Genomic DNA, 18033 nt, shown 5'->3' with positions numbered 1-18033 from the left:
ACATTCCGCTTCTTTATGGGGTTATTGACAACACACACTTCATTATCTACCTAAAAGGATGACGACAGCCAGCCAAAGGTGCATCCCAACACAAGGACCACCCTGGAGTAATCCCCGGTGAAATCACGCTTTTAGGGCATTGACTCTTCTTGTAAGAGTGGTGCTCAAACTGCTAGGGTGCATCTGTGGGACCCTCTTTCAGAGATGATGTCCTCCACCCAACTCTCAAAAAGCTGAGGGGTCTTCAGGAGAGGTGGGCAGTCGAGCTGGGCTATCAGACGGTCAACTCTGTAGCTGTGATGTCATCCTTCCTACCAAATGGACATATCCATGCCATCAACTAGGAATATAACATATTAATAATTTCCAGTCAATAATTGAATGTTATATCAATAGAGGAGAACCAGGAAAGTGGAAAGAAACCAGACATGAACCAAAACTCTGATGATGATTGATACAAGAAATTAGAGTTACTTCTTTCCTTTCACATTTTCTCCTCTTTTGATCATTACATTATCACTCATATATGCATTTCTCATTGATTTGTTAGCTAACTATCTGTCCTAGCTGTCTAAAAAAGGCCCCTTAAACTGCACGTACTGCATGAAGCATTTAGGTAAGCTGTAAACATCATGGGATGTTAGATATCCCTTCCCGACCACCTCATAGAAGCCATTTCATCTGAACATTCCGCTTCTTTATGGGGTTATTGACAACACACACTTCATTATCTACCTAAAAGGATGACGACAGCCAGCCAAAGGTGCATCCCAACACAAGGACCACCCTGGAGTAATCCCCGGTGAAATCACGCTTTTAGGGCATTGACTCTTCTTGTAAGAGTGGTGCTCAAACTGCTAGGGTGCATCTGTGGGACCCTCTTTCAGAGATGATGTCCTCCACCCAACTCTCAAAAAGCTGAGGGGTCTTCAGGAGAGGTGGGCAGTCGAGCTGGGCTATCAGACGGTCAACTCTGTAGCTGTGATGTCATCTTTCCTACAAAATAGACATATCCACGCCCTCAACTAGGAATATAACATATTAATTATTTCTAGGCAATAATTAAATGTTATATCAATAGAGCAGAAGCAGGAAAGTGGAAAGAAACCAGACATGAACCAAAACTCTGATAATGATTGATACAAGAAATCAGAGTTACTTCTTTCCTTTCACATTTTCTCCTCTTTTGATCATTACATTATCACTCATATATGCATTTCTCATTGATTTGTTAGCTAACTATCTGTCCTAGCTGTCTAAAAAAGGCCCCTTAAACTGCATGTACTGCATGAAGTATTTAGGTAAGCTGTATACATCATGGGATGTTAGATATCCCTTCCCGACCACCTCATAGAAGCCATTTCATCTGAACATTCTGCTTCTTTATGGGGTTATTGACAACACACACTTCATTATCTACCTAAAAGGATGATGACAGCCAGCCAGAGGTGCATCCCAACACAAGGACCACCCTGGAGTAATCCCCGGTGAAATCACGCTTTTAGGGCATTGACTCTTCTTGTAAGAGTGGTGCTCAAACTGCTAGGGTGCATCTGTGGGACCCTCTTTCAGAGATGATGTCCTCCACCCAACTCTCAAAAAGCTGAGGGGTCTTCAGGAGAGGTGGGCAGTCAGACGGTCAACTCTGTAGCTGTGATGTCATCTTTCCTACAAAATAGACATATCCACGCCCTCAACTAGGAATATAACATATTAATTATTTCTAGGCAATAATTAAATGTTATATCAATAGAGCAGAAGCAGGAAAGTGGAAAGAAACCAGACATGAACCAAAACTCTGATAATGATTGATACAAGAAATCAGAGTTACTTCTTTCCTTTCACATTTTCTCCTCTTTTGATCATTACATTATCACTCATATATGCATTTCTCATTGATTTGTTAGCTAACTATCTGTCCTAGCTGTCTAAAAAAGGCCCCTTAAACTGCATGTACTGCATGAAGTATTTAGGTAAGCTGTATACATCATGGGATGTTAGATATCCCTTCCCGACCACCTCATAGAAGTCATTTCATCTGAACATTCCACTTCTTTATGGGGTTATTGACAACACACACTTCATTATCTACCTAAAAGGATGACGACAGCCAGCCAAAGGTGCATCCCAACACAAGGACCACCCTGGAGTAATCCCCGGTGAAATCACGCTTTTAGGGCATTGACTCTTCTTGTAAGAGTGGTGCTCAAACTGCTAGGGTGCATCTGTGGGACCCTCTTTCAGAGATGATGTCCTCCACCCAACTCTCAAAAAGCTGAGGGGTCTTCAGGAGAGGTGGGCAGTCGAGCTGGGCTATCAGACGGTCAACTCTGTAGCTGTGATGTCATCCTTCCTACCAAATGGACATATCCATGCCATCAACTAGGAATATAACATATTAATAATTTCCAGTCAATAATTGAATGTTATATCAATAGAGGAGAACCAGGAAAGTGGAAAGAAACCAGACATGAACCAAAACTCTGATGATGATTGATACAAGAAATCAGAGTTACTTCTTTCCTTTCACATTTTCTCCTCTTTTGATCATTACATTATCACTCATATATGCATTTCTCATTGATTTGCTAGCTAACTATCTATCCTATCTGTCTAAAAAAGGCCCCTTAAACTGCATGTACTGCATGAAGTATTTAGGTAAGCTGTATACATCATGGGATGTTAGATATCCCTTCCCGACCACCTCATAGAAGCCATTTCATTGAACATTCCGCTTCTTTATGGGGTTATTGACAACACACACTTCATTATCTACCTAAAAGGATGACGACAGCCAGCCAAAGGTGCATCCCAACACAAGGACCACCCTGGAGTAATCCCCGGTGAAATCACGCTTTTAGGGCATTGACTCTTCTTGTAAGAGTGGTGCTCAAACTGCTAGGGTGCATCTGTGGGACCCTCTTTCAGAGATGATGTCCTCCACCCAACTCTCAAAAAGCTGAGGGGTCTTCAGGAGAGGTGGGCAGTCGAGCTGGGCTATCAGACGGTCAACTCTGTAGCTGTGATGTCATCCTTCCTACCAAATGGACATATCCATGCCATCAACTAGGAATATAACATATTAATAATTTCCAGTCAATAATTGAATGTTATATCAATAGAGGAGAACCAGGAAAGTGGAAAGAAACCAGACATGAACCAAAACTCTGATGATGATTGATACAAGAAATCAGAGTTACTTCTTTCCTTTCACATTTTCTCCTCTTTTGATCATTCCATTATCACTCATATATGCATTTCTCATTGATTTGTTAGCTATCTATCCTAGCTGTCTAAAAAAGGCCCCTTGAACTGCATGTACTGCATGAAGTATTTAGGTAAGCTGTATACATCATGGGATGTTAGATATCCCTTCCTGACCACCTCATAGAAGCCATTTCATCTGAACATTCCGCTTCTTTATGGGGTTATTGACAACACACACTTCATTATCTACCTAAAAGGATGACGACAGCCAGCCAAAGGTGCATCCCAACACAAGGACCACCCTGGAGTAATCCCCGGTGAAATCACGCTTTTAGGGCATTGACTCTTCTTGTAAGAGTGGTGCTCAAACTGCTAGGGTGCATCTGTGGGACCCTCTTTCAGAGATGATGTCCTCCACCCAACTCTCAAAAAGCTGAGGGGTCTTCAGGAGAGGTGGGCAGTCGAGCTGGGCTATCAGACGGTCAACTCTGTAGCTGTGATGTCATCCTTCCTACCAAATGGACATATCCATGCCATCAACTAGGAATATAACATATTAATAATTTCCAGTCAATAATTGAATGTTATATCAATAGAGGAGAACCAGGAAAGTGGAAAGAAACCAGACATGAACCAAAACTCTGATGATGATTGATACAAGAAATCAGAGTTACTTCTTTCCTTTCACATTTTCTCCTCTTTTGATCATTACATTATCACTCATATATGCATTTCTCATTGATTTGCTAGCTAACTATCTATCCTATCTGTCTAAAAAAGGCCCCTTAAACTGCATGTACTGCATGAAGTATTTAGGTAAGCTGTATACATCATGGGATGTTAGATATCCCTTCCCGACCACCTCATAGAAGCCATTTCATCTGAACATTCCGCTTCTTTATGGGGTTATTGACAACACACACTTCATTATCTACCTAAAAGGATGACGACAGCCAGCCAAAGGTGCATCCCAACACAAGGACCACCCTGGAGTAATCCCCGGTGAAATCACGCTTTTAGGGCATTGACTCTTCTTGTAAGAGTGGTGCTCAAACTGCTAGGGTGCATCTGTGGGACCCTCTTTCAGAGATGATGTCCTCCACCCAACTCTCAAAAAGCTGAGGGGTCTTCAGGAGAGGTGGGCAGTCAGACGGTCAACTCGGTAGCTGTGATGTCATCCTTCCTACAAAATGGACATATCCACGCCCTCAACTAGGAATATAACATATTAATTATTTCCAGGCAATAATTGAATGTTATATCAATAGAGGAGAACCAGGAAAGTGGAAACAAACCAGACATGAACCAAAACTCTGATAATGATTGATACAAGAAATCAGAGTTACTTCTTTCCTTTCACATTTTCTCCTCTTTTGATCATTACATTATCACTCATATATGCATTTCTCATTGATTTGTTAGCTAACTATCTGTCCTAGCTGTCTAAAAAAGGCCCCTTAAACTGCACGTACTGCATGAAGTATTTAGGTAAGCTGTATACATCATGGGATGTTAGATATCCCTTCCCGACCACCTCATAGAAGCCATTTCATCTGAACATTACGCTTCTTTATGGGGTTATTGACAACACACACTTAATTATCTACCTAAAAGGATGACAACAGCCAGCCAAAGGTGCATCCCAACACAAGGACCACCCTGGAGTAATCCCCGGTGAAATCACGCTTTTAGGGCATTGACTCTTCTTGTAAGAGTGGTGCTCAAACTGCTAGGGTGCATCTGTGGGACCCTCTTTCAGAGATGATGTCCTCCACCCAACTCTCAAAAAGCTGAGGGGTCTTCAGGAGAGGTGGGCAGTCGAGCTGGGCTATCAGACGGTCAACTCTGTAGCTGTGATGTCATCCTTCCTACCAAATGGACATATCCATGCCATCAACTAGGAATATAACATATTAATAATTTCCAGTCAATAATTGAATGTTATATCAATAGAGGAGAACCAGGAAAGTGGAAAGAAACCAGACATGAACCAAAACTCTGATGATGATTGATACAAGAAATCAGAGTTACTTCTTTCCTTTCACATTTTCTCCTCTTTTGATCATTACATTATCACTCATATATGCATTTCTCATTGATTTGTTAGCTAACTATCTATCCTAGCTGTCTAAAAAAGGCCCCTTAAACTGCATGTACTGCATGAAGTATTTAGGTAAGCTGTATACATTATGGGATGTTAGATATCCCTTCCCGACCACCTCATAGAAGCCATTTCATCTGAACATTCCGCTTCTTTATGGGGTTATTGACAACACACACTTCATTATCTACCTAAAAGGATGACGACAGCCAGCCAAAGGTGCATCCCAACACAAGGACCACCCTGGAGTAATCCCCGGTGAAATCACGCTTTTAGGGCATTGACTCTTCTTGTAAGAGTGGTGCTCAAACTGCTAGGGTGCATCTGTGGGACCCTCTTTCAGAGATGATGTCCTCCACCCAACTCTCAAAAAGCTGAGGGGTCTTCAGGAGAGGTGGGCAGTCGAGCTGGGCTATCAGACGGTCAACTCTGTAGCTGTGATGTCATCTTTCCTACAAAATTGACATATCCACGCCCTCAACTAGGAATATAACATATTAATAATTTCTAGGCAATAATTGAATGTTATATCAATAGAGGAGAAGCAGGAAAGTGGAAAGAAACCAGACATGAACCAAAACTCTGATAATGATTGATACATGAAATCAGAGTTACTTCTTTCCTTTCACATTTTCTCCGCTTTTGATCATTACATTATCACTCATATATGCATTTCTCATTGATTTGTTAGCTAACTATCTGTCCTAGCTGTCTAAAAAAGGCCCCTTAAACTGCATGTACTGCATGAAGTATTTAGGTAAGCTGTATACATCATGGGATGTTAGATATCCCTTCCCGACCACCTCATAGAAGCCATTTCATCTGAACATTCCGCTTCTTTATGGGGTTATTGACAACACACACTTCATTATCTACCTAAAAGGATGACGACAGCCAGCCAAAGGTGCATCCCAACACAAGGACCACCCTGGAGTAATCCCCGGTGAAATCACGCTTTTAGGGCATTGACTCTTCTTGTAAGAGTGGTGCTCAAACTGCTAGGGTGCATCTGTGGGACCCTCTTTCAGAGATGATGTCCTCCACCCAACTCTCAAAAAGCTGAGGGGTCTTCAGGAGAGGTGGGCAGTCGAGCTGGGCTATCAGACGGTCAACTCTGTAGCTGTGATGTCATCCTTCCTACCAAATGGACATATCCATGCCATCAACTAGGAATATAACATATTAATAATTTCCAGTCAATAATTGAATGTTATATCAATAGAGGAGAACCAGGAAAGTGGAAAGAAACCAGACATGAACCAAAACTCTGATGATGATTGATACAAGAAATCAGAGTTACTTCTTTCCTTTCACATTTTCTCCTCTTTTGATCATTACATTATCACTCATATATGCATTTCTCATTGATTTGTTAGCTAACTATCTATCCTAGCTGTCTAAAAAAGGCCCCTTAAACTGCATGTACTGCATGAAGTATTTAGGTAAGCTGTATACATCATGGGATGTTAGATATCCCTTCCCGACCACCTCATAGAAGCCATTTCATCTGAACATTCCGCTTCTTTATGGGGTTATTGACAACACACACTTCATTATCTACCTAAAAGGATGACGACAGCCAGCCAAAGGTGCATCCCAACACAAGGACCACCCTGGAGTAATCCCCGGTGAAATCACGCTTTTAGGGCATTGACTCTTCTTGTAAGAGTGGTGCTCAAACTGCTAGGGTGCATCTGTGGGACCCTCTTTCAGAGATGATGTCCTCCACCCAACTCTCAAAAAGCTGAGGGGTCTTCAGGAGAGGTGGGCAGTCGAGCTGGGCTATCAGACGGTCAACTCTGTAGCTGTGATGTCATCTTTCCTACAAAATTGACATATCCACGCCCTCAACTAGGAATATAACATATTAATAATTTCTAGGCAATAATTGAATGTTATATCAATAGAGGAGAAGCAGGAAAGTGGAAAGAAACCAGACATGAACCAAAACTCTGATAATGATTGATACATGAAATCAGAGTTACTTCTTTCCTTTCACATTTTCTCCGCTTTTGATCATTACATTATCACTCATATATGCATTTCTCATTGATTTGTTAGCTAACTATCTGTCCTAGCTGTCTAAAAAAGGCCCCTTAAACTGCATGTACTGCATGAAGTATTTAGGTAAGCTGTATACATCATGGGATGTTAGATATCCCTTCCCGACCACCTCATAGAAGCCATTTCATCTGAACATTCCGCTTCTTTATGGGGTTATTGACAACACACACTTCATTATCTACCTAAAAGGATGACGACAGCCAGCCAAAGGTGCATCCCAACACAAGGACCACCCTGGAGTAATCCCCGGTGAAATCACGCTTTTAGGGCATTGACTCTTCTTGTAAGAGTGGTGCTCAAACTGCTAGGGTGCATCTGTGGGACCCTCTTTCAGAGATGATGTCCTCCACCCAACTCTCAAAAAGCTGAGGGGTCTTCAGGAGAGGTGGGCAGTCGAGCTGGGCTATCAGACGGTCAACTCTGTAGCTGTGATGTCATCCTTCCTACCAAATGGACATATCCATGCCATCAACTAGGAATATAACATATTAATAATTTCCAGTCAATAATTGAATGTTATATCAATAGAGGAGAACCAGGAAAGTGGAAAGAAACCAGACATGAACCAAAACTCTGATGATGATTGATACAAGAAATTAGAGTTACTTCTTTCCTTTCACATTTTCTCCTCTTTTGATCATTACATTATCACTCATATATGCATTTCTCATTGATTTGTTAGCTAACTATCTGTCCTAGCTGTCTAAAAAAGGCCCCTTAAACTGCACGTACTGCATGAAGCATTTAGGTAAGCTGTATACATCATGGGATGTTAGATATCCCTTCCCGACCACCTCATAGAAGCCATTTCATCTGAACATTCCGCTTCTTTATGGGGTTATTGACAACACACACTTCATTATCTACCTAAAAGGATGACGACAGCCAGCCAAAGGTGCATCCCAACACAAGGACCACCCTGGAGTAATCCCCGGTGAAATCACGCTTTTAGGGCATTGACTCTTCTTGTAAGAGTGGTGCTCAAACTGCTAGGGTGCATCTGTGGGACCCTCTTTCAGAGATGATGTCCTCCACCCAACTCTCAAAAAGCTGAGGGGTCTTCAGGAGAGGTGGGCAGTCGAGCTGGGCTATCAGACGGTCAACTCTGTAGCTGTGATGTCATCTTTCCTACAAAATAGACATATCCACGCCCTCAACTAGGAATATAACATATTAATTATTTCTAGGCAATAATTAAATGTTATATCAATAGAGCAGAAGCAGGAAAGTGGAAAGAAACCAGACATGAACCAAAACTCTGATAATGATTGATACAAGAAATCAGAGTTACTTCTTTCCTTTCACATTTTCTCCTCTTTTGATCATTACATTATCACTCATATATGCATTTCTCATTGATTTGTTAGCTAACTATCTGTCCTAGCTGTCTAAAAAAGGCCCCTTAAACTGCATGTACTGCATGAAGTATTTAGGTAAGCTGTATACATCATGGGATGTTAGATATCCCTTCCCGACCACCTCATAGAAGTCATTTCATCTGAACATTCCGCTTCTTTATGGGGTTATTGACAACACACACTTCATTATCTACCTAAAAGGATGACGACAGCCAGCCAAAGGTGCATCCCAACACAAGGACCACCCTGGAGTAATCCCCGGTGAAATCACGCTTTTAGGGCATTGACTCTTCTTGTAAGAGTGGTGCTCAAACTGCTAGGGTGCATCTGTGGGACCCTCTTTCAGAGATGATGTCCTCCACCCAACTCTCAAAAAGCTGAGGGGTCTTCAGGAGAGGTGGGCAGTCGAGCTGGGCTATCAGACGGTCAACTCTGTAGCTGTGATGTCATCCTTCCTACCAAATGGACATATCCATGCCATCAACTAGGAATATAACATATTAATAATTTCCAGTCAATAATTGAATGTTATATCAATAGAGGAGAACCAGGAAAGTGGAAAGAAACCAGACATGAACCAAAACTCTGATGATGATTGATACAAGAAATCAGAGTTACTTCTTTCCTTTCACATTTTCTCCTCTTTTGATCATTACATTATCACTCATATATGCATTTCTCATTGATTTGCTAGCTAACTATCTATCCTATCTGTCTAAAAAAGGCCCCTTAAACTGCATGTACTGCATGAAGTATTTAGGTAAGCTGTATACATCATGGGATGTTAGATATCCCTTCCCGACCACCTCATAGAAGCCATTTCATTTGAACATTCCGCTTCTTTATGGGGTTATTGACAACACACACTTCATTATCTACCTAAAAGGATGACGACAGCCAGCCAAAGGTGCATCCCAACACAAGGACCACCCTGGAGTAATCCCCGGTGAAATCACGCTTTTAGGGCATTGACTCTTCTTGTAAGAGTGGTGCTCAAACTGCTAGGGTGCATCTGTGGGACCCTCTTTCAGAGATGATGTCCTCCACCCAACTCTCAAAAAGCTGAGGGGTCTTCAGGAGAGGTGGGCAGTCGAGCTGGGCTATCAGACGGTCAACTCTGTAGCTGTGATGTCATCCTTCCTACCAAATGGACATATCCATGCCATCAACTAGGAATATAACATATTAATAATTTCCAGTCAATAATTGAATGTTATATCAATAGAGGAGAACCAGGAAAGTGGAAAGAAACCAGACATGAACCAAAACTCTGATGATGATTGATACAAGAAATCAGAGTTACTTCTTTCCTTTCACATTTTCTCCTCTTTTGATCATTCCATTATCACTCATATATGCATTTCTCATTGATTTGTTAGCTATCTATCCTAGCTGTCTAAAAAAGGCCCCTTGAACTGCATGTACTGCATGAAGTATTTAGGTAAGCTGTATACATCATGGGATGTTAGATATCCCTTCCTGACCACCTCATAGAAGCCATTTCATCTGAACATTCCGCTTCTTTATGGGGTTATTGACAACACACACTTCATTATCTACCTAAAAGGATGACGACAGCCAGCCAAAGGTGCATCCCAACACAAGGACCACCCTGGAGTAATCCCCGGTGAAATCACGCTTTTAGGGCATTGACTCTTCTTGTAAGAGTGGTGCTCAAACTGCTAGGGTGCATCCGTGGGACCCTCTTTCAGAGATGATGTCCTCCACCCAACTCTCAAAAAGCTGAGGGGTCTTCAGGAGAGGTGGGCAGTCGAGCTGGGCTATCAGACGGTCAACTCTGTAGCTGTGATGTCATCTTTCCTACAAAATTGACATATCCACGCCCTCAACTAGGAATATAACATATTAATAATTTCTAGGCAATAATTGAATGTTATATCAATAGAGGAGAAGCAGGAAAGTGGAAAGAAACCAGACATGAACCAAAACTCTGATAATGATTGATACATGAAATCAGAGTTACTTCTTTCCTTTCACATTTTCTCCGCTTTTGATCATTACATTATCACTCATATATGCATTTCTCATTGATTTGTTAGCTAACTATCTGTCCTAGCTGTCTAAAAAAGGCCCCTTAAACTGCATGTACTGCATGAAGTATTTAGGTAAGCTGTATACATCATGGGATGTTAGATATCCCTTCCCGACCACCTCATAGAAGCCATTTCATCTGAACATTACGCTTCTTTATGGGGTTATTGACAACACACACTTCATTATCTACCTAAAAGGATGACGACAGCCAGCCAAAGGTGCATCCCAACACAAGGACCACCCTGGAGTAATCCCCGGTGAAATCACGCTTTTAGGGCATTGACTCTTCTTGTAAGAGTGGTGCTCAAACTGCTAGGGTGCATCTGTGGGACCCTCTTTCAGAGATGATGTTCTCCACCCAACTCTCAAAAAGCTGAGGGGTCTTCAGGAGAGGTGGGCAGTCGAGCTGGGCTATCAGACGGTCAACTCTGTAGCTGTGATGTCATCTTTCCTACAAAATGGACATATCCACGCCCTCAACTAGGAATATAACATATTAATTATTTCTAGGCAATAATTAAATGTTATATCAATAGAGCAGAAGCAGGAAAGTGGAAAGAAACCAGACATGAACCAAAACTCTGATAATGATTGATACAAGAAATCAGAGTTACTTCTTTCCTTTCACATTTTCTCCTCTTTTGATCATTACATTATCACTCATATATGCATTTCTCATTGATTTGTTAGCTAACTATCTGTCCTAGCTGTCTAAAAAAGGCCCCTTAAACTGCATGTACTGCATGAAGTATTTAGGTAAGCTGTATACATCATGGGATGTTAGATATCCCTTCCCGACCACCTCATAGAAGTCATTTCATCTGAACATTCCGCTTCTTTATGGGGTTATTGACAACACACACTTCATTATCTACCTAAAAGGATGACGACAGCCAGCCAAAGGTGCATCCCAACACAAGGACCACCCTGGAGTAATCCCCGGTGAAATCACGCTTTTAGGGCATTGACTCTTCTTGTAAGAGTGGTGCTCAAACTGCTAGGGTGCATCTGTGGGACCCTCTTTCAGAGATGATGTCCTCCACCCAACTCTCAAAAAGCTGAGGGGTCTTCAGGAGAGGTGGGCAGTCGAGCTGGGCTATCAGACGGTCAACTCTGTAGCTGTGATGTCATCCTTCCTACCAAATGGACATATCCATGCCATCAACTAGGAATATAACATATTAATAATTTCCAGTCAATAATTGAATGTTATATCAATAGAGGAGAACCAGGAAAGTGGAAAGAAACCAGACATGAACCAAAACTCTGATGATGATTGATACAAGAAATCAGAGTTACTTCTTTCCTTTCACATTTTCTCCTCTTTTGATCATTCCATTATCACTCATATATGCATTTCTCATTGATTTGTTAGCTATCTATCCTAGCTGTCTAAAAAAGGCCCCTTGAACTGCATGTACTGCATGAAGTATTTAGGTAAGCTGTATACATCATGGGATGTTAGATATCCCTTCCTGACCACCTCATAGAAGCCATTTCATCTGAACATTCCGCTTCTTTATGGGGTTATTGACAACACACACTTCATTATCTACCTAAAAGGATGACGACAGCCAGCCAAAGGTGCATCCCAACACAAGGACCACCCTGGAGTAATCCCCGGTGAAATCACGCTTTTAGGGCATTGACTCTTCTTGTAAGAGTGGTGCTCAAACTGCTAGGGTGCATCTGTGGGACCCTCTTTCAGAGATGATGTCCTCCACCCAACTCTCAAAAAGCTGAGGGGTCTTCAGGAGAGGTGGGCAGTCGAGCTGGGCTATCAGACGGTCAACTCTGTAGCTGTGATGTCATCTTTCCTACAAAATTGACATATCCACGCCCTCAACTAGGAATATAACATATTAATAATTTCTAGGCAATAATTGAATGTTATATCAATAGAGGAGAAGCAGGAAAGTGGAAAGAAACCAGACATGAACCAAAACTCTGATAATGATTGATACATGAAATCAGAGTTACTTCTTTCCTTTCACATTTTCTCCGCTTTTGATCATTACATTATCACTCATATATGCATTTCTCATTGATTTGTTAGCTAACTATCTGTCCTAGCTGTCTAAAAAAGGCCCCTTAAACTGCATGTACTGCATGAAGTATTTAGGTAAGCTGTATACATCATGGGATGTTAGATATCCCTTCCCGACCACCTCATAGAAGCCATTTCATCTGAACATTCCGCTTCTTTATGGGGTTATTGACAACACACACTTCATTATCTACCTAAAAGGATGACGACAGCCAGCCAAAGGTGCATCCCAACACAAGGACCACCCTGGAGTAATCCCCGGTGAAATCACGCTTTTAGGGCATTGACTCTTCTTGTAAGAGTGGTGCTCAAACTGCTAGGGTGCATCTGTGGGACCCTCTTTCAGAGATGATGTTCTCCACCCAACTCTCAAAAAGCTGAGGGGTCTTCAGGAGAGGTGGGCAGTCGAGCTGGGCTATCAGACGGTCAACTCTGTAGCTGTGATGTCATCTTTCCTACAAAATGGACATATCCACGCCCTCAACTAGGAATATAACATATTAATTATTTCTAGGCAATAATTAAATGTTATATCAATAGAGCAGAAGCAGGAAAGTGGAAAGAAACCAGACATGAACCAAAACTCTGATAATGATTGATACAAGAAATCAGAGTTACTTCTTTCCTTTCACATTTTCTCCTCTTTTGATCATTACATTATCACTCATATATGCATTTCTCATTGATTTGTTAGCTAACTATCTGTCCTAGCTGTCTAAAAAAGGCCCCTTAAACTGCATGTACTGCATGAAGTATTTAGGTAAGCTGTATACATCATGGGATGTTAGATATCCCTTCCCGACCACCTCATAGAAGTCATTTCATCTGAACATTCCGCTTCTTTATGGGGTTATTGACAACACACACTTCATTATCTACCTAAAAGGATGACGACAGCCAGCCAAAGGTGCATCCCAACACAAGGACCACCCTGGAGTAATCCCCGGTGAAATCACGCTTTTAGGGCATTGACTCTTCTTGTAAGAGTGGTGCTCAAACTGCTAGGGTGCATCTGTGGGACCCTCTTTCAGAGATGATGTCCTCCACCCAACTCTCAAAAAGCTGAGGGGTCTTCAGGAGAGGTGGGCAGTCGAGCTGGGCTATCAGACGGTCAACTCTGTAGCTGTGATGTCATCCTTCCTACCAAATGGACATATCCATGCCATCAACTAGGAATATAACATATTAATAATTTCCAGTCAATAATTGAATGTTATATCAATAGAGGAGAACCAGGAAAGTGGAAAGAAACCAGACATGAACCAAAACTCTGATGATGATTGATACAAGAAATCAGAGTTACTTCTTTCCTTTCACATTTTCTCCTCTTTTGATCATTCCATTATCACTCATATATGCATTTCTCATTGATTTGTTAGCTATCTATCCTAGCTGTCTAAAAAAGGCCCCTTGAACTGCATGTACTGCATGAAGTATTTAGGTAAGCTGTATACATCATGGGATGTTAGATATCCCTTCCTGACCACCTCATAGAAGCCATTTCATCTGAACATTCCGCTTCTTTATGGGGTTATTGACAACACACACTTCATTATCTACCTAAAAGGATGACGACAGCCAGCCAAAGGTGCATCCCAACACAAGGACCACCCTGGAGTAATCCCCGGTGAAATCACGCTTTTAGGGCATTGACTCTTCTTGTAAGAGTGGTGCTCAAACTGCTAGGGTGCATCTGTGGGACCCTCTTTCAGAGATGATGTCCTCCACCCAACTCTCAAAAAGCTGAGGGGTCTTCAGGAGAGGTGGGCAGTCGAGCTGGGCTATCAGACGGTCAACTCTGTAGCTGTGATGTCATCTTTCCTACAAAATTGACATATCCACGCCCTCAACTAGGAATATAACATATTAATAATTTCTAGGCAATAATTGAATGTTATATCAATAGAGGAGAAGCAGGAAAGTGGAAAGAAACCAGACATGAACCAAAACTCTGATAATGATTGATACATGAAATCAGAGTTACTTCTTTCCTTTCACATTTTCTCCGCTTTTGATCATTACATTATCACTCATATATGCATTTCTCATTGATTTGTTAGCTAACTATCTGTCCTAGCTGTCTAAAAAAGGCCCCTTAAACTGCATGTACTGCATGAAGTATTTAGGTAAGCTGTATACATCATGGGATGTTAGATATCCCTTCCCGACCACCTCATAGAAGCCATTTCATCTGAACATTCCGCTTCTTTATGGGGTTATTGACAACACACACTTCATTATCTACCTAAAAGGATGACGACAGCCAGCCAAAGGTGCATCCCAACACAAGGACCACCCTGGAGTAATCCCCGGTGAAATCACGCTTTTAGGGCATTGACTCTTCTTGTAAGAGTGGTGCTCAAACTGCTAGGGTGCATCTGTGGGACCCTCTTTCAGAGATGATGTTCTCCACCCAACTCTCAAAAAGCTGAGGGGTCTTCAGGAGAGGTGGGCAGTCGAGCTGGGCTATCAGACGGTCAACTCTGTAGCTGTGATGTCATCTTTCCTACAAAATGGACATATCCACGCCCTCAACTAGGAATATAACATATTAATTATTTCTAGGCAATAATTAAATGTTATATCAATAGAGCAGAAGCAGGAAAGTGGAAAGAAACCAGACATGAACCAAAACTCTGATAATGATTGATACAAGAAATCAGAGTTACTTCTTTCCTTTCACATTTTCTCCTCTTTTGATCATTACATTATCACTCATATATGCATTTCTCATTGATTTGTTAGCTAACTATCTGTCCTAGCTGTCTAAAAAAGGCCCCTTAAACTGCATGTACTGCATGAAGTATTTAGGTAAGCTGTATACATCATGGGATGTTAGATATCCCTTCCCGACCACCTCATAGAAGTCATTTCATCTGAACATTCCGCTTCTTTATGGGGTTATTGACAACACACACTTCATTATCTACCTAAAAGGATGACGACAGCCAGCCAAAGGTGCATCCCAACACAAGGACCACCCTGGAGTAATCCCCGGTGAAATCACGCTTTTAGGGCATTGACTCTTCTTGTAAGAGTGGTGCTCAAACTGCTAGGGTGCATCTGTGGGACCCTCTTTCAGAGATGATGTCCTCCACCCAACTCTCAAAAAGCTGAGGGGTCTTCAGGAGAGGTGGGCAGTCGAGCTGGGCTATCAGACGGTCAACTCTGTAGCTGTGATGTCATCCTTCCTACCAAATGGACATATCCATGCCATCAACTAGGAATATAACATATTAATAATTTCCAGTCAATAATTGAATGTTATATCAATAGAGGAGAAGCAGGAAAGTGGAAAGAAACCAGACATGAACCAAAACTCTGATGATGATTGATACAAGAAATCAGAGTTACTTCTTTCCTTTCACATTTTCTCCTCTTTTGATCATTACATTATCACTCATATATGCATTTCTCATTGATTTGTTAGCTAACTATCTATCCTAGATGTCTAAAAAAGGCCCCTTAAACTGCATGTACTGCATGAAGTATTTAGGTAAGCTGTATACATCATGGGATGTTAGATATCCCTTCCCGACCACCTCATAGAAGCCATTTCATCTGAACATTCCGCTTCTTTATGGGGTTATTGACAACACACACTTCATTATCTACCTAAAAGGATGACGACAGCCAGCCAAAGGTGCATCCCAACACAAGGACCACCCTGGAGTAATCCCCGGTGAAATCACGCTTTTAGGGCATTGACTCTTCTTGTAAGAGTGGTGCTCAAACTGCTAGGGTGCATCTGTGGGACCCTCTTTCAGAGATGATGTCCTCCACCCAACTCTCAAAAAGCTGAGGGGTCTTCAGGAGAGGTGGGCAGTCGAGCTGGGCTATCAGACGGTCAACTCTGTAGCTGTGATGTCATCCTTCCTACCAAATGGACATATCCATGCCATCAACTAGGAATATAACATATTAATAATTTCCAGTCAATAATTGAATGTTATATCAATAGAGGAGAACCAGGAAAGTGGAAAGAAACCAGACATGAACCAAAACTCTGATGATGATTGATACAAGAAATTAGAGTTACTTCTTTCCTTTCACATTTTCTCCTCTTTTGATCATTACATTATCACTCATATATGCATTTTTTATTGATTTGTTAGCTAACTATCTATCCTATCTGTCTAAAAAAGGCCCCTTAAACTGCATGTACTGCATGAAGTATTTAGGTAAGCTGTATACATCATGGGATGTTAGATATCCCTTCCCGACCACCTCATAGAAGCCATTTCATCTGAACATTCCGCTTCTTTATGGGGTTATTGACAACACACACTTCATTATCTACCTAAAAGGATGACGACAGCCAGCCAAAGGTGCATCCCAACACAAGGACCACCCTGGAGTAATCCCCGGTGAAATCACGCTTTTAGGGCATTGACTCTTCTTGTAAGAGTGGTGCTCAAACTGCTAGGGTGCATCTGTGGGACCCTCTTTCAGAGATGATGTCCTCCACCCAACTCTCAAAAAGCTGAGGGGTCTTCAGGAGAGGTGGGCAGTCGAGCTGGGCTATCAGACGGTCAACTCTGTAGCTGTGATGTCATCCTTCCTACCAAATGGACATATCCATGCCATCAACTAGGAATATAACATTAATAATTTCCAGTCAATAATTGAATGTTATATCAATAGAGGAGAACCAGGAAAGTGGAAAGAAACCAGACATGAACCAAAACTCTGATGATGATTGATACAAGAAATCAGAGTTACTTCTTTCCTTTCACATTTTCTCCTCTTTTGATCATTACATTATCACTCATATATGCATTTCTCATTGATTTGCTAGCTAACTATCTATCCTATCTGTCTAAAAAAGGCCCCTTAAACTGCATGTACTGCATGAAGTATTTAGGTAAGCTGTATACATCATGGGATGTTAGATATCCCTTCCCGACCACCTCATAGAAGCCATTTCATCTGAACATTCCGCTTCTTTATGGGGTTATTGACAACACACACTTCATTATCTACCTAAAAGGATGACGACAGCCAGCCAAAGGTGCATCCCAACACAAGGACCACCCTGGAGTAATCCCCGGTGAAATCACGCTTTTAGGGCATTGACTCTTCTTGTAAGAGTGGTGCTCAAACTGCTAGGGTGCATCTGTGGGACCCTCTTTCAGAGATGATGTCCTCCACCCAACTCTCAAAAAGCTGAGGGGTCTTCAGGAGAGGTGGGCAGTCGAGCT

Source organism: Bufo bufo, chromosome 1 (genome assembly GCF_905171765.1).
Source record: "Bufo bufo chromosome 1, aBufBuf1.1, whole genome shotgun sequence".
Taxonomy (NCBI): Eukaryota; Metazoa; Chordata; class Amphibia; order Anura; family Bufonidae; genus Bufo; species Bufo bufo.
This window is presented reverse-complemented; position numbering follows the sequence as displayed.